Source organism: Monodelphis domestica, chromosome 7 (assembly GCF_027887165.1).
Source record: "Monodelphis domestica isolate mMonDom1 chromosome 7, mMonDom1.pri, whole genome shotgun sequence".
Lineage (NCBI taxonomy): Eukaryota > Metazoa > Chordata > Mammalia > Didelphimorphia > Didelphidae > Monodelphis > Monodelphis domestica.
In genome coordinates, this window is record NC_077233.1 from 219655163 (window position 1) to 219672967 (window position 17805).

Here is a 17805-nt window from a genome sequence, read left to right on the forward strand (position 1 = left end):
CGACTTGCCCAGGGTCAGACAGCTTGTAAGTGTCTGAGGCTGGATTTGAACTCAAATCTTCCTGACTCAAGGCTTGGTGCTCTATTCACTTTAAAAGCCTCTTGTATTATATTCTGCAGGTGCATGCATAATCCTTTTCTCTGATTTAGGGGCACAGAGGGTGGTCATAGATTCTTGGAGTATTATAGGATACATGCTCTTCTTCCTTCTGGAGAGTTTTCTCTATTATTTTTTATGTCTATCAACCACTATGAATCTGAGAACCCATCTCCTTATCCTCCAACTATAAAGCCCAACCAGCCTTGTTAAACATTTCTCCAAAACCTGATAACTTCCCAATGACACCACCATTCTCCTAGTTACCCAGACTTGAAATCTCGGTTAAATTTGATTCATTTCTTTCTCTCCATATCTATTGACTTGCCAAGTCAGGGTGATTCTGTCTCTGCAATGCCTCACAAATTCACGCACCCCTTTTTCATCCATTGCCATAATACTCCTTCAGGCTCTCATTATCTCTAGCTCAGACTACTTCCAGACTGGTCCCTGCCTTCCAGTTCCATACAAAGTAGCATCATAGATCTAGAGCTGGAAGGGATCTCAGAAGCCATCTCATCCAACCTCCTTATTTTACACATGAGGAAATTGAGGTCCAGGAAGATGTCTAAAGTCATACAAATAAGCACCAGAAGTCATATTTGAACCTGTATCCTCTGTCTCCAAAGCCAGAGATATTTCCACTGGATCAATCCATCCTGCAAAACAATAGCCAGAGTAATAGCTTCTGATTATGTCATTTCCCTACTGAGACTCTCAAATGGCTCCTGGTTACTTGCTGAATAGTCTCAGCTCTTTGGCTTGATATTCACAGCCCTCCCCAATCAGGGTTTAGTCTACCTTTCTAGTCTTATCTTTCACTATTCCCATTCATAAATTCTATGTTCCAGCTGAATAGGTCTATTCACACAATGTTCCCTGAACAGGTTTTGGGTTTTTATTCTCTGCCCTTTTGTTCATGTCTTGAATACTCTCCTTCCCTATTTCTACTTGTCAAAAATTCTTCCTACCTTCAAAGGTCTGGCTCATATGCCACGTCTTCTATGAAGCCTTCCTTGGTTTTCTTCCACCTCCAGGAGGATTTGATCTCTTCAGATCTTATAGCCTTTTGGGGGTACCTCTGCAATGGTATTTATATTCTCAACATTTATGTGCTTGTCTTATCTTCCTTATTAAGTTGGAAAAATAGTTGAAAGAAAGGGCCATGTCTCATTTCTCTAAATCCTCCATAGTACATAGATTGCACAAAATGAATATTCAGTAAAAGTTTGTTGAGTGAACGATTTCCCTCTTTATGCATGATCAGCCATCAGTCTATGGGGAAACATGGAACAAGACTCAGGGAAGCCAGCCTTAGACACCAGAATGGCTGGAGCAGCATAGAGAAGCCAGTGGTCTGGGACTGTGGCTTGGGTACTTATGATGATGTTAGTAGACTCTTTGTAGTGGACCTTTCCCTAGGCCACTGCTGCCTATGGTGATGAGAGCAGGGAGGGACATAGAGAGAACAGAGACATTATTTCCCTCCTCCCCACTTTCCATGTAATAATGAATGCATTATGTAGGCCTGGCAGGGTTTCTGGGGCCTGGCTTGTGTCCATTTCCATAAATCTTGGGAAAGAGATGGCTTCAGTGCTTCTGAAGGGCAGTATAAATTTTCCCTCTCCACCCCCACCCACTGGACAAATATCTCCAATACACACAGTGCCTGGAAGTCCCTGGTCACATAGCAAAGTCTCCCTGCCCCCTTTTAGGTCTCGGGGAAACAGCTTGAGTAAGGGCGAGGGTTAATCGAGAGAGTTATCTGGGAAGGGCTCCAGGTTGGCTGGTGGTTCGCATGGAGAAATCTTCAGTGTGTCAGCTGAGATTTATCTTTATACTGAGATAGCCAAGTGGCCGGAGGAATCCAGGGACAACCAGGAGGAAAGAAGGAGATGGAGTTTGAGACGCTCTCTTTTAAGAGTTCAGAGGCACCTCAACTAAAAATAGCTTTATTGCCTAACATGGTGCCTGGAATTCCACCGCTAGAGACTGGTTTGTTTGGGTCTTGAAGAATTTTAGACTTTCCAGAGTTTCCAGCTATTATTTTTCTGCTTCAAATAATTTACATTTTAATCTTTAAAAGGTTTACAGGAGACTTCCGGTTAAGATGGCGGCTTAGAGAAAGCTGAAGTTCAGATCTCCGGAAAACCCTTCCCGACCTATCTCAAACTAGAAGCTCCTAAGGCGCCGAAATTCAAAACGATCAACAGCACAGACCCTGGGAACCCTCCTCCTGGACCTGGACCCGGTTCAAAAGGTACGGCTCCCCTTAAAAGCCAGAACCCGAGATCCCTCGGACCTCAGGGGTAGGAGCGCAGAGTCCAAGGCTCCCGGAAGCGGCAGCCGCGCCGGGCTCAGAGAGCAGGGTCTGAGGAACAACAACCCTCAGGGTCTTCTACCCAAGTCCCAGTCCGGGTGAAAGTTACTGCCTGGGGCCTCCGCTGCAAAGAGCTGGTCGGTCCGGGTGAAAGTTACTGCCTGGGGCCTCCGCTGCAAAGAGCCGCTTGGTCCGGGTGAAAGTTACTGCCTGGGGCTTCCGCTGCAAAGAGCCCCTTGGTCCGGGTGAAAGTTACTGCCTGGGGCCTCCGCTGCAGAGAGCTGGTCAAAACAACAGCAACCCTCAGGGCGGGCAAGACAGCCTCACGGGCTGGATCCTGCTATCCAAGTCTCAGTGAAAGTCTGTGCTCTCGGAGCTTGGGGAAGCGGCAGCCCATCCCCCCGCAGGCCGACGAAACAGCCTCACGGCCAGGGATTCTGAAGGCAACTTCCGGAAATCGAGCCAGGGGGAGAGTGTGGCCTCGTGGTCCGACCCTTCCATTCCAGTTCCAGTGAGGCATATTCAGTTTAACCCAGGGAACGCTCATAGAACCAACATCTGCCCAGGACTAAAGCCTCTGATCACCAGACAAAGACAAGAAAAGCCAATCCTCCACGTTCAGAGATGACAAACTCCACAGAAGCACAGAAGCCCCAAAATACCAAGAAAAATAAGAAGAAAGGGGCGACTCTGGACACATTCTATGGAGCCAAAATACAAAATACAGAGCAGATAGAAGAAGATATACAAGAAAATTCTCCAAAATCTCCCAAAGGAAATAGAAACTCTCCACAAACCCATGAAGAATTTGAATCAGAAAGGACCAAAAAGATGGAAGCCCTCTGGGAGGAAAAGTGGGAAATGATGCAAAAGAAATTCACGCATCTACAAAACCAGTTTGACCAAACTGTAAAAGAAAACCAGGCTTTAAAGCAAGAACTAATAAAGCAAAGCCAAAACACCAAGAAATTAGAAGAGAACATAAAATATCTCACCGACAAGGTGATAGATCTGGAAAACAGGGGGAGAAGAGAAAATTTAAGAATAATTGGACTCCCAGAAAAGCCAGAAATAAACACCAAACTGGACATGGTGATACAAGATATAATCAAAGAAAATTGCCCAGAGATTCTAGAACAAGGGGGCAATACATCCACTGACAGAGCTCACAGAACACCTTCTACACTAAACCCCCAAAAGACAACTCCCAGGAATGTAATTGCCAAATTCCAAAGCTATCAAACAAAAGAAAAAATCCTACAGGAAGCCAGAAAAAGACAATTTAGATATAAAGGAATGCCAATCAGGGTCACACAAGACCTTGCAAGTTCTACGCTGAATGATCGTAAGGCATGGAACATGATCTTCAGAAAGGCAAGAGAGCTGGGTCTCCAACCAAGAATCAGCTACCCAGCAAAACTGACTATATACTTCCAAGGGAAAGTATGGGCATTCAACAAAATAGAAGACTTCCAACTTTTTGCAAAGAAAAGACCAGAGCTCTGTGGAAAGTTTGATACCGAAAATCAAAGAGCAAGGAATACCTGAAAAGGTAAATATTAAGGAAAGGGGAAAAATGTTATCTTCTTCTTTTACTCAAACTCTCTTCTATAAGGACTACATTTATATCAACCTATGTATACTAATATGTGGGGAAAATGTAATGTATAAATAGGGGGTAAAGAAAGACCAAATAGAATAATGGTTCTCACACAAAGATTCACAGGGGAAGGGGAGGGGAAGAAAACTCCTATAAGAAGGAGAGGAAGAGAGGGGGGGGGTTTACTTAAACCTCAATCTCAGGGAAATCAACTCTGAGAGGGAAAAACATCCAGATCCATTGGGATCTTGAATTCTATCTTACCCAACAAGGGTAAGGAGAAGGGAAAACCAAGGGGGGGAGGGGGAGAGGGAGAACAAAAAGGGAGGGAAAGAGAGGGGGGAGGGGGAGGGAACAAAAAGGGAGGGACTAAAAAGGGAAACATCAAGGGAGGGGACAAGGGGGACTGATTCAAAGTAAATCACTGGACTAAAAGGTAGAGCCGAAGAAGAAAAGGTTAGAATTAGGGAAGGCAATCAAAATGCCAGGGAGTCCACAAATGACAATCATAACTTTGAACGTGAATGGGATGAACTCACCCATAAAACGTAGACGAATAGCAGAATGGATTAGAATCCAAAACCCTACCATATGTTGTCTTCAAGAAACACACATGAGGCGGGTTGACACCCACAAGGTCAGAATTAAAGGATGGAGTAAGACCTTCTGGGCCTCAACTGATAGAAAGAAGGCAGGAGTGGTAATCATGATATCTGATAAAGCCAATGCAAAAATAGACCTGATCAAAAGGGATAGGGAAGGTAATTATATTTTGTTAAAAGGGACTCTAGACAATGAGGAAATATCATTAATCAACATGTATGCACCAAATAATATAGCACCCAAATTTCTAATGGAGAAACTAGGAGAATTGAAGGAAGAAATAGACAATAAAACCATACTAGTGGGAGACTTAAACCAACCATTATCAAATTTAGATAAATCAAATCAAAAAATAAATAAGAAAGAGGTAAAAGAAGTGAATGAAATCTTAGAAAAATTAGAATTAATAGACATATGGAGAAAAATAAATAGGGATAAAAAGGAATACACCTTCTTCTCAGCACCACATGGCACATTCACAAAAATTGACCATACATTAGGTCACAGAAACATAGCACACAAATGCAAAAAAGCAGAAATAATGAATGCAGCCTTCTCAGATCACAAGGCAATAAAAATAATGATTAGTAATGGTACATGGAAAACCAAATCTAAAACCAATTGGAAATTAAACAATATGATACTCCAAAACCGTTTAGCTAAAGAAGAAATCATAGAAACAATTAATAATTTCATCAAGGAAAATGACAATGGCGAAACATCCTTTCAAACCTTTTGGGATGCAGCCAAAGCGGTAATCAGAGGCAAATTCATATCCCTGAAAGCTCATATTAACAAACAAGGGAGAGCAGAGATCAATCAATTGGAAATGCAATTGAAAAAACTCGAAAGCGATCAAATTAAAAACCCCCAGCAGAAAACCAAATTAGAAATCCTAAAAATTAAGGGAGAAATTAATAAAATCGAAAGTGATAGAACTATTGATTTAATAAATAAGACAAGAAGCTGGTACTTTGAAAAAACAAACAAAATAGACAAAGTACTGGTCAATCTAATTAAAAAAAGGAAGGAAGAAAAGCAAATTCACAGCATTAAAGATGAAAAGGGGGACAGCACCTCCAATGAGGAGGAAATTAAGGCAATCATTAGAAATTACTTTGCCCAATTATATGGCAATAAATACACCAATTTAGGAGAAATGGATGAATATATACAAAAATACAAACTGCCTAGACTAACAGAAGAGGAAATAGAATTCTTAAATAATCCCATATCAGAAATTGAAATCCATCAAGCCATCAAAGAACTTCCTAAGAAAAAATCCCCAGGGCCTGATGGATTCACCTGTGAATTCTATCAAACATTCAGAGAACAGTTAACCCCAATACTATACAAACTATTTGACATAATAAGCAAAGAGGGAGTTCTACCAAACTCCTTTTACGACACAAACATGGTACTGATTCCAAAACCAGGCAGGTCAAAAACAGAGAAAGAAAACTATAGACCAATCTCCCTAATGAATATAGATGCAAAAATTTTAAATAGGATACTAGCAAAAAGACTCCAGCAAGTGATCAGAAAGATCATTCACCATGATCAAGTAGGATTCATACCAGGGATGCAGGGCTGGTTCAACATTAGGAAAACCATCCACATAATTGACCACATCAACAAGCAAACTAGCAAGAACCACATGATTATCTCAATAGATGCGGAAAAAGCCTTTGATAAAATACAACACCCATTCCTATTAAAAACACTAGAAAGCATAGGAATAGAAGGGTCATTCCTAAAAATAATAAACAGTATATATCTAAAACCAACAGCTAATATCATCTGCAATGGGGATAAACTAGATGCATTCCCAATAAGATCAGGAGTGAAACAAGGATGCCCATTATCACCTCTACTATTTGACATTGTACTAGAAACACTAGCAGTAGCAATTAGAGAAGATAAAGGAATTGAAGGTATCAGAATAGGCAAGGAGGAGACCAAGTTATCACTCTTTGCGGATGACATGATGGTCTACTTAAAGAATCCTAGAGATTCAACCAAAAAGCTAATTGAAATAATCAACAACTTTAGCAAAGTTGCAGGATACAAAATAAACCCACATAAATCATCAGCTTTTCTATATATCTCCAACACAGCTCAGCAGCAAGAACTAGAAAGAGAAATCCCATTCAAAATCACCTTAGACAAAATAAAATACCTAGGAATCTATCTCCCAAGACAAACACAGGAACTATATGAACACAACTACAAAACACTCGCCACACAACTAAAACTAGACTTGAACAATTGGAAAAACATTAACTGCTCATGGATAGGACGAGCCAATATAATAAAAATGACCATCCTACCCAAACTTATTTATCTATTTAGTGCCATACCCATTGAACTACCAAAATACTTCTTCACTGATTTAGAAAAAACCATAACAAAGTTCATTTGGAAGAACAAAAGATCAAGGATATCCAGGGAAATAATGAAAAAAAACACATATGATGGGGGCCTTGCAGTCCCAGACCTCAAACTATATTACAAAGCAGCAGTCATCAAAACAATTTGGTACTGGCTAAGAAACAGAAAGGAAGATCAGTGGAATAGACTGGGGGAAAAGGACCTCAGCAAGACAGTATACGATAAACCCAAAGATCCCAGCTTTTGGGACAAAAATCCACTATTCGATAAAAACTGCTGGGAAAATTGGAAGACAGTGTGGGAGAGACTAGGAATAGATCAACACCTCACACCCTACACCAAGATAAATTCAAAATGGGTGAGTGACTTAAACATAAAGAAGGAAACCATAAGTAAATTGGGTAAACACAGAATAGTATACATGTCAGACCTTTGGGAGGGGAAAGGCTTTAAAACCAAGCAAGATATAGAAAGAATCACAAAATGTAAAATAAATAATTTTGACTACATCAAACTAAAAAGCTTTTGTACAAACAAAACCAATATAACTAAAATCAGAAGGGAAACAACAAATTGGGAAAAAATCTTCATAGAAACCTCTGACAAAGGTTTAATTACTCATATTTATAATGAGCTAAATCAATTGTACAAAAAATCAAGCCATTCTCCAATTGATAAATGGGCAAGGGAAATGGATAGGCAGTTCTCAGATAAAGAAATCAAAACTATTAACAAGCACATGAAGAAGTGTTCTACATCTCTTATAATCAGAGAGATGCAAATCAAAACAACTCTGAGGTATCACCTCACACCTAGCAGATTGGCTAACATAACAGCAAAGGAAAGTAATGAATGCTGGAGGGGATGTGGCAAAGTAGGGACATTAATTCATTGCTGGTGGAGTTGTGAACTGATCCAACCATTCTGGAGGGCAATTTGGAACTATGCCCAAAGGGCGACAAAAGAATATCTACCCTTTGACCCAGCCATAGCACTGCTGGGTCTGTACCCCAAAGAGATAATGGACACAAAGACTTGTACAAAAATATTCATAGCTGCGCTCTTTGTGGTGGCCCAAAACTGGAAAACGAGGGGATGCCCATCAATTGGGGAATGGCTGAACAAACTGTGGTATATGTTGGTGATGGAATACTATTGTGCTCAAAGGAATAATAAAGTGGAGAAGTTCCATGGAGACTGGAACAACCTCCAGGAAGTGATGCAGAGCGAGAGGAGCAGAACCAGGAGAACATTGTACACAGAGACTAATACACTGTGGTATAATCGAACGTAATGGACTTCTCCATTAGGGGCGGTGTAATGTCCCTGAACAACCTGCAGGGATCCAGGAGAAAAAAAACACCATTCATAAGCAAAGGATAAACTATGGGAGTGGAAACACGGAGAAAAAGCAACTGCCTGAATACAGAGGTTGAGGGGACATGACAGAGGATAGACTTTAAATGAACACTCTAATGCAAATACTATCAACAAAGCAATGGGTTCAAATCAAGAAAACATCCAATGCCCAGTGGACTTACGCGTCGGCTATGGGGGGTGGGGGGGAGGAAAAGAAAATGATCTATGTCTTTAACGAATAATGCTTGGAAATGATCAAATAAAATATATTAAAAAAAAAAAATAAAAGGTTTACAGGAGCCCTAAAAAGTAGGGAATCTGAGCATTATTTTCATTTTACAGGTTAGAAAACTGAGGCTTGAAAGAGAATGAGTTTATTGTCCTGGGCCATACTAATGTTAGAGCTGGGATTCAATATGAAGTTCTTCTTACTCTAAGATTAAGAAATGTCCTCTTTTTTCCTCTGCTAGCTACTATCTTGATATGCTGCTTGGGAAACATTTCCCTTGAGAGCTTGGGTTCAGTGCTAATTGGCTTGCATTTTTTGAGTGCTGGCGGAGAAGAATTTAACCTAGAGGAAGGCAAAGATGTGGACTGGCCACTGGGAGTCCTCAAAGATCAGACCCCAGAGTGAGAATTGGTCCCTTATCTTTGGACTAATTGTGGTGGAAGTGCATGCAGGGACATGATTAGTTGAGTTAGGGACTCCTGCCCAGAAGAGCCAGACCTGGGGGCATCTGGGTGGCTTGGTGGATTGAGAGCCAGGCCTAGAGATGGGAGGTCCTGGGTTCAAATTCTGACCTCAGACACTTCCCAGATGTGTGACCCTGGGCAAGTCACTTCACTCCCATTGCCTAGCCCTTACTACAGTATGATTCCAAGATGGAAGTTAAGGATTTAAAAATGAAGAAGAGCCATACCCATGCTTAGAAGACCCATATCCATTCTAAGGGAGGAAGAAAGAGTTTATCTCATTTTCTTCTACTTAACAAGTTTCTCAGTGGACATGCTATGAGACAGACCTTTCTCCTATAGGGTTGTATAGCTTTAAAGCATAAGGAAACTTAGAGAACATCAAGCCTAATCTTCTCATTCAACAGATAGTAAACCAAGGCATAGAATTTAAATGACCTGCCCAGGGCTACATGGCTAGTAAATATCTGAAGTGGGTTTTGAACCCAGGGCTTCCTGACTCTAGATTCAATAATACTTTGTTCCCTATGCCATCTTTGATTTTCCAGAAAAATGTCTGTGCCAAAAAATGTGAATTATTTTCATCATCATTAACATCATTACTCTCTCACATTCATTCTGCCTCTGGGGACTTGGTTCATGTTCTGTACCACTACCACCACCACCACCACCATCGCCGCCGCCATCACCTCCCCCCTTTGTAATATCCTCCCCTATATTCCTTTCTGGTCCAACTCAACCAAAAATATCAATTATCTTAACCTTAAGAGCATCCATCCTCCTCCATCCCTGTAGCATAAATATTGGAATTCATATGGCTGCTAGCATTTCTCACTGCTTTTAGAGTGTGGTTATTGTGGTTAAGCCATTTCAGACTCTTTGTGATCTCATTTGGGATTGTCTTGGCAAGATACTGGAGTGGTTTGTCATTTCCTTCTGCAACTCATTTGACATAGGAAGAAACTGAGGCAAACAAAGCTAAGTGACTTGCCCAGGGTTCTACAGCTACTAAGTATCTGAGGCTGGATTTGAACTTGGGTCTTCCTGACTTCAGGTTATGTCCACTATGCCACCTAGCTGCCCCTTTAGAGTGTTAACATACTATTGCTTGGCTCTTGACTCAGCAACTAGACTTTTGATTCTCTGAGGGCAGTCAGTGACTCACTCTTCTGGGTTCTCCTGGAAGAATCTTCCATACAAAAGGCAGTCAGGCTATCGCACCTTAGAAGTCTGGGGCTAGAAGAGACTTCTGAAGCAATATAACCCAGCCCAGAGCTAACGAGGAGTCTCCTTTATAAGATCCCCAGCACATGGCTGTCCAGTCTTCCTTCGAAGTCCTCCAGTGATGTGAGAAAGATGTATATACTCTCTCCGAAGGCAGCCATTCCATTTTTTTACTTGCTGAATGAAGAAATGCTTTTTACCTTTCCTCTATTTATTCCCAGGGCCCTAAATCCAAAGTGTCAAACTGGTTAATCTGTGAAACTAATTCCAGCTAATGTGCTAATGACATTTTAACTGGGGCTCAGAGGGGAGGGGCAAGAAGGCTTTGCCATCTGACCAGAGGCTATATCCCTAAACCATGTGCATCGGGATGTTTGTTCAGTGGAGGATAATGAGCTACAATGCTCAGTGTTGCTCATCAAATTACACTCAGGTGTCTGGCTATCTACAGGAAGCCTGAGAGGGAGTGGGTGTACTAGAGAATGGGAGATGATGATGATGATGATAATGATAATATATAACTCATATGCTGTCCTTTTTTTTTGAAACCCATACTTTCACCTACTAATAATTCTAGGCAAGGACTAGGCAAATGGGTTTAAGAGACTTGCCCAAGGTCACACAACTAGGAGGTATCTGAGGACAGATTTGAATCCAGGACCTCTCCTCTCCTGACCTGGTTCTCTGTCCACTGTTCCACTTAGCTGTGCCTATAAGTATTTTCTTAGAGAATGGAAAATAGAAGATCAGACTTAAGAGTTAGAAGAGAATCAAGATCACACTTGTTATGAGGTCTTGGGGACAGCCCCTTTCTTTCTCACCTGTGAAATAGCAAATTTTTTGTACATTACTGACAGCTGGGTGAATTCTATGAATCCCTTCTCAGTATAAGATGTTTTAAAATTTGAAGGAAATGCTAAATTTCAATTTGAGGTGAGTGAAAACAAAATGTAATTTTCCGGCACCTGAGTTCAAAGACCCCTTGAAATCTAACTCAGGGGAAGAACCTTTGCACTAAATCTCCAAAATATATACAGTGGGGTAGTCTATAAGTTGCATTGCCATTAATTCATTCACTTGACAACCAATTACTATTATTATTAAGCTCCCACTATGTACAAGGCACTACAGACATCAAGAAGAAATAAAATTGTTCATTCTTTCAAGGAACTTAAATTCTACTGGGCACCCAGATAAGTCAATGTTAAAGTCACTATTACTCTCCCTCCCTCCCTTTCTTTCTCTCTCTGTCTCTGTCTCTGTCTCTCTCTCCACCTCCCTCCCCCCTCTCCCTCCTTCTCTTTCTCTCTCCCCCTCTGACCTTCTCTCTCCCTCTCTCCCCCTCCCCCTCTCCCACACACAATACATTTCAAAAATCTCACTACAAACTATATTAAAATATCATTTGGAAGTTTAATTATTCAAATTCCTCTTACCTTTAAAAATTCTATGAATTGTGAAGACTAGATTTTTCATTTTCATTTTCACAACAGAAAGCCTCCTTCCCTGATGCATCGTCTGCTGGACAGTTTTCTGAATGATGCCTTCCTTCCCAGGCAGTGGATGGGGAAAGGAAGTTCTCTTGCCTGGCCACCTCAGTCAACTTAGACTGTTCCTTGAGGGACCATGTCAGAACTGTCCTTTAGATGATCTGAAGGCCCTACACGTTGCAAATGCGATCTTTCCTTCCAGGCACTGAGCCAGAGCTGATGAAAGTTTTCAAAAATTGACTAAACATATCAATATTTTAAAATTTTTAATAATTAACCTTTCAAATGATGGTTTCTTGGTAAGCTTGTAGCATTTATACTTCTTAAGTTATTAAAGCTTAAAATTGCCCTAAGACTTTGGAGACTCTCTTTCATATTACAGATATTGTGTGCATGCATGTATGTGCCTATTTACACACATTTAGAAGACTTTGACCCATCATATACATTAACACATACATGAGGTCTGTATATATTTAAGGAGGTAAAGACTCATATGTGTATATGCATCCATATATAATGCACATCTATAAACAGATTGCACATAATGCATGTTTAGATATACATGTAAAGCCAAAGGCACACAAAGGTACATAATCACATGGGTAAGCATGTATGTAAATAGAGATGTGTGTCTATGCATATGTATAGGCACACATGTGGGGAGAGGGAGGATGGAGGAGGGGAGAGAGACAGAAAAGTATTGAGAGGGCAACTGGATGGCTCAATGGATTGAAAGCCAGGCCTGGAGACAGGAGGTCCTGGGTTCAAATCTGGCCTCAGACACAGCCTACCTGCGTGACCCTGGACAAGTCACTTAACTCCCATTGTCTAGCCCTTATCACTCTTCTGCCTTAGAACTAATACACAATATTGATTCCAATTCAGAAGGTATGGGTTTAAAAAAAGAAGAAAAAGAAATAGTAAGTAGAGTTGAGTACATTATTAACAACTGGGAAGGATGGAGGCAGGTCAGAAAAGCTTCTTTTAGGTTTTAGCCCTCTTTTCCCTGATTGTATTGACTAGATCAGTCTAGGAGAGAAGGCCTTAGGGAAGTTCTGGTTCCCGTTGTTCCCTTCCATGTTTTCTAAAATTCATAAACCCTTTTGAGTAGGCTCCTAATGGCTCTCTTAGGGAGGAGGGGAGGAGATGGTAATGGTGGTCTTTTTATGAATCATAGAATTTAAGTACTAGGAAACATCTTGGGATTAATCTCTTTCAATTGCCTCATTTTATGGAGGACACAGACCTCAGGAAGTAAAGTGGCTTCCCCAAGGGGACATTACATTGTTGCTGCCCAGTCCTGTCCAACTCTTTGTGACTCCATTTAGGATTGTCCCGGCAAAGTAGTTTGCCATTTTCTTTTCCAGCTCATTTTACAGATGAGGAAACTGAGGCAAACAGGGAAAAGATCACAAGCTAGTAAGCATCTGAGGCCAGATTTGAACTCAGGAAGATGAATCTTTCTGACACCAGGCTGGGTACTCAGTCCACTTTGTCACTTAGTTGCCTCCCTATTGTAAATGGAAGAACTAGACTAAAGCCCAGCTTTTTGGACTGTAGTCAATTCTTTTTTCCTCTAAAGCACCATTTCCCCTATATGTAGATAATTTCTCCAATGCTTTACCCCTTGTCCTTCACCATTGGAGTTCTGTACTGGGGCCCAGGGACAGGACCACCTTCCTATCATGCACACTAGAAGACAGTTTGGAATGCTATTGCATCCAAACAGAATCATCAGAAAGAAAAAGAAACCTAAGCTTTTCAGTGTTCTTCCCAGAGGCTGTATTTCTCCTCCCCACCCCTTTCCCCTTTCTCTCCTTTTTTTCTCTGTTTCTCTTCCCTGCCCTCCCTCAGGTCCCCCAATTCACCTGCCAATCAATCTCTGTTTTTTGGCTTTCTGTCTCCATTACCAGAACTCTCTCCCTCCCTTCAGCCTCTCTGACCCACTTTATTTATAGGATTTATAGTGACAGCAATAGCTTCCCAGGTAAAGGTGGTGAGAGGGAGCCTAGGAACAGAACCACCTTAAAATGGAGAGGGAGCAAGAGGGGTGTATGAATTTGAGACATGTACACTCATGGGGACAAACTTGTAAGTGTATGGGGAATCAAGAACAGAAGGGAAAGCAGATCCCAATAAGGAAAGGAAAAAGAAGGAGAATGAGAAGGGAGGCATGAAGTTCATTGGCACCAATATTAATGGGAGTGAGGAGGCAATAGCAACCAGAGAAGGGGAAATTGGGAGTGCAGGGGCACAGAAGGCAAAGATGAGAAAGATAGCTGAACAATATTCATAGAATCCCAGATTTAGAACTGGAAGAGACCTCAGAGATCATTTAGTCCAATCCTACTGCTTATGGAGGAAGAAACTGAGGTTTACAGATGAAGAGACTGGCCCACCATTCACAGAGTCTTGAGGTATCATAGGTAGAATTGAAAATTCAGTATTCTAATATTTCCTTCTCCACCATTTCCTTTCCTTTCACAGGAATCACAGAATTCTGAGGCTGAAAGGTCTCAGATGGGCCTCTAATTTATTTTACAAAGACTGGAGAGAAAGAAAGAAAAAAGACTTTTCTCAAGGCAATTAAAATACCTTCATGAACTGACGCAGAGTAAAATAAGCAGAAACAAGAGAACATTGTACACAGTAACAGCAATATTGTGAAATGTTCAACTGTGCTGGCCTTAACTATCATCAGCAATTCAATGATCTAGGACAATCCTGAGGAACTTCAAACAAAGAATGCTATCCACCTCCAGAGAAAGAATTGATGGAGTCAGAATGCAGATGGAAGCACATGATTTTTTACCTGTTTATTTGGGTTTATGTTTTGGAGTCTTGGTTTTGTAAGATTACTCACAAAAATGAATGCTATGGAAATAAGTTATATGTGATGAAATATATATAACCCAGATCAAATTGCCTGCTAGCACCAGGATGGGGTTATATATTGGAAGGGAGGGAGATAAGTTCAATCACATAACTTGGGAAAACTTGTGTGGAAATTTGTTACAACATGTAATTGGTAATAAAGAAATAATTTTTTTTAAAAAGACAACTAAAGTGGTTAAAGCCACAAAGGTAAGGTAAGCTAGGCATAGTAGGAGAGGGGGAAATGTTGTATGAGTTACAATTGACATTCAACAAAGACTCCTTGGCTCTACTGAAAGAGATTGGAATGTAAATGGATCTCATCTAATCTAGTCTGATTTGGACATGGGAAAGAGTTTACCCTGGAATAGGGACAGGACAGGATGAGGAAGGAAGAATGAGGAGAAGACAGAGGAAGAAAGAGGAGGGGAGGACAAATGGATTTGAAGATCCAGAAAAAAAAAAAGTTCTTGCCATCAAAGTACTTGGCACCATCAAATGGCTCAATAATCATCTAATTAATGAACATTTATTAAATGCCTACTATGTGCCAGATTCTCTACTAAGCATTGGGATTATAAGAAATTGATATAATTTTATTAATGGAAATGATACTAGAGAAGGAGCATTGCCATTTTGCCACTACAGCTTAAGAACCAGGAGACCTTTCCATCTGACATATAACTTAACCTTCAATATGTATTTTCTCTTCCCACTAGAATGTGGGCTCCTTGAGAGTAGGAACTGCCTTCCTTTTTTTTTTATTCCCAGCACTTATCATAGTATTTTGCACTTAACAGTAAACACTTAATAAAAGCTTTTATCTTTCCTTCCATCTTATCTTCATTCCTTCATTTCCTTTCATGTTTTCTTTGTTCCTTCATTCCTTCCATTTCTCCTATCTATTTTTCCTTCTTTCCCTCTAAGTCCTTAGAGATGTGACGTAAAACCTAGGACAAAATGAAAATCTCAATTCATAGGATCATATAAACAGAGATAGAGGTGACATCAGAGGGCATCTAGCCAAGTTCCTTTATTTAACAGATGAATAAATAGATGTCCAGGAAGATAAAATAACAACCCCAGCTCTCCCAAGGTCACGCAAGTAAGTAAACAACCATAGTGGAGTTCAGTCTTCAGTTCTCTGGTTCTGAAGCTAGTGTTCTCTTCACTGGACTATATTGCCTCCAGATTGTCAAATTTAGGAGGAGGAAAAGAATTACCAGTCATAACCACTGGTCAAAGAAGGGATCTCAAGGAGGAAGTCAGGGAAGGCAAAGATCTCTTGGGCAGGAGGCTCCAGTTCAGTCTGGATCACCCAGGCACTGCCTAGTACAGCACCTGATTTATGGGAAAATTTTACTGGGACAGAACCAAACATGACAGAGGCTATTTGTCCTGGTGGAGGAAGTAGCAAAGGTTGTGGGCAAGAAAGGAATCATTGGCTCTGGAAGTCATTACCTCCTGGATTCTCCTATCCCAGGATTTAGTAGATGAAGTAGGAGCGTGAAAAGCAGGAGCTGTGTTCACTCTGCTCAGCTGTAGCTCTACTGACTCTGTACCTGGGGAGAAATGGTAGTCCTGAAGCCAGTGCTGGCTTTTGAAATACAAATAACTTCCACCATCCACTGCCAGAAGAAGGCCTGCCCTACTTTGATAGTACCCCTGCTATGGGGCTGCCCCTTCTTGATCCAATCCTGCTCTTTGCAGCATAAAGTGGGGAATCAATTTGTTATACCCCAAAGAGATCAAAGGAAGAAAAAAGTAGTATTTATAGCAGCTCTTTGGGGGATGGCAAAGAACTGGGAACTAAGAAGGTACTCATCAATTGGAGAGTGGCTGAACAAATAATGTCATATTCATGTTATGGAATAGGAAATGATCAAAAGCTATGGTTTCAGAGAAACTCAGGAAGACTTGCATGAATTGAAGCAGAGCAAAGTAAGCAGAACCAGGAAAGAATGTATAGAATAATAACACTGCAAAAACAAACAACTTTGAAAGACTTAATAATCGGGACCAACTTAACAACCAAGCACAATTACAGAGTCCTGGTGAGTACTCTCCAGTCAGAAAGATAAAGAATTCAAGACACAAACATACATTTCTGGGCATGGCCAATGAAGGAATTTCTTTTGCTGGGCTATATGTATTTGCTACAAGGAATTTATTTTTCTTTCCCCCTTTTCAGTATTGGAGGGAAGTATGAAAGAGAAAAAAAATTAATGTTTATTCATTTATTTAAATTTAATTTAAAAAACCCAATTCATCTAAAAGATTTATAGCAACTCTCTTTATGGGGGCAAAGAACTAGAAATTGAAGGATGCCCATTAGTTAGGGAATGGCTGAACAAGTTGTGGCATATAAATGTGATGGAATACTACTGCACCATAAGAAATGATGAGCAGGTTAATTAAAAAAACTAGAAAGACCTGTATGAAATTATGAAGAGCGAAATGAGAAACAAGAGACCATTATAAACAGCAACAGAAATAATGTTTGAAGAATAACCTGTGAATGTTCACCTCCAGAAAAAGAACTGGTAAATAGAAACAAGTAAGATATGGTTTACATGTACATTTTTGTTGTTGTTAAATGATGCCTTTTTTTAGTTCAGGGAGGGAAGGGAGAGAGGGAGGATTTTGATGTATCAAAACAACAAACAAATTATTTAATTTTTAAAAACCTAATTCACACAAAATGTCAAAATGTTTGTCATCAGTTTTCTAACAGAGCTATCCAAAGTAGGGATGAATTGGTCTGAGCCATCCACACAACACACAACACAGAACGGTTTTCTTCAACATAAGCATTTGTGGGAAGTTCCTTGATATTAGAGTTGCATTTGGTTGTGGTCAACCAATGAAGTGGCACGATAGAGTACCTGGACTTTCTGAGGTCAAATCTGGCCTCAGATACACTTCCTAGCTGTGTGACCTTGGGTAAGTCACTTAACCCTGTTTTCTCATCTGTTAAATGAGCTGGAGAAGGAAATGGCAAACTACTCCAGTATCTTTGCCAAGAAAACCCCAAATAGGTTCCCCATTCCTAAATGGAAAACTGACTGAACAAGAATTCTGACCCATAAAGGAATCATATCCCTCACATCTATGACCCTTGGCTTTGGTAGGATCAGGCTCTAACTCCTGAG

General features: G+C 40.6%; 1 protein-coding gene across 7 annotated transcripts in view; it reads right to left on the bottom strand.

Moving 5' to 3' along the window:
* Positions 1-17805, bottom strand: part of ELFN1 (extracellular leucine rich repeat and fibronectin type III domain containing 1) — a 225445-nt gene that overhangs the window by 64826 nt on the left and 142814 nt on the right. The window contains exon 1 of one of the 7 annotated variants that reach the window (XR_008913699.1): positions 1068-2142. The exons of 5 other annotated variants lie outside the window; for them this stretch is intronic. The gene's annotated coding sequence lies outside the window, so the exon portion shown is untranslated. Of the gene's footprint in view, positions 1-1067; positions 2143-17805 lie in introns of those variants that run through there. One more of the 7 variants, XM_056806492.1, reaches the window with a different exon arrangement.